A 1,082-nucleotide genomic window follows, 5' to 3' on the forward strand; every position below is an offset into this window, starting at 1 on the left:
CGCACATCGCCCTGGACTTCGTCACTGGTTTACCTCCTTCCCAAGGTAACAACACCGTACTCACTGTGGTTGACCGCTTTTCCAAGTCTGTCCATTTTGTTGCTTTGCCCAAGTTGCCCACAGCCCGTGAGACCGCGGATCTCCTTGTCCAGCATGTGTTCCGACTCCATGGTTTACCTCTGGACATTGTCTCGGATAGGGTCCACAGTTCGTCTCGAAGGTATGGAGTGAGTTCTGTTGGTCTCTAGGCGCCTCTGTGAGTCTCTCATCTGGTTTCCACCCACAGACTAACGGACAGGCGGAGAGAGCTAACCAAGACCTGGAGGCAGCCCTCCGTTGTGTGGCGGCCCTGAACACCAATTCCTGGAGCGTTCACCTTGCTTGGGTCGAATACGCCACAACTCTCTCGTCAGTGCGGCTACGGGGTTGTCACCTTTTGAGGCCTCTCTGGGTTATCAACCTCCTCTGTTTCCCTGCTCAGGAGGCTGACCTGTCTGTTCCATCGCGTCAACACCAACTCCTCGCGCTGTCGCAAGGTCTGGACGGACACCCGGGCCGCCTTTCCCGGAACCACTCAGCGCAACCGTCGCCTTGCTGACCGGCGTAGGGTACCGGCCCTGGATACGCCGGGTAGCAGGTGTGGGTTGTCCACCAAAAAATATCCCTCAGGGCGGAGTCCAGGAAACTTTCCTCACGTTACATCGGCCTTTTCCATCGACCGGATCATTACACTTCCGCGATCCCCAGTCATCTCCTGCCGTTCTATGAAGATATACCCTACCTTCCATGTGTCGCTAAACCCGTGGTGTCCAGTCCCTTGTGCCCTCCGTCCAGACCCCCTCCTCCGCCGGGTCTTGACGATCACCCTGCCTATGTCTGTCCGGTCCGCTCCTGAATCCTCCTGTGTCTCATAACAAAATATTAACATTAAAAATGTTGCACCGGTGGACAATATCTGGGACTACCACACAAAAATTTAATAAAATACAAAATAAGGAATAAGAAAAGGACACTTTGAGTTTTTAGTTATTCATATATTAAGCAATATAATGTAATTTGACATAAATTTTATAAATATATTT

Source organism: Etheostoma spectabile, chromosome 15 (assembly GCF_008692095.1).
Source record: "Etheostoma spectabile isolate EspeVRDwgs_2016 chromosome 15, UIUC_Espe_1.0, whole genome shotgun sequence".
NCBI classification, from domain to species: Eukaryota; Metazoa; Chordata; class Actinopteri; order Perciformes; family Percidae; genus Etheostoma; species Etheostoma spectabile.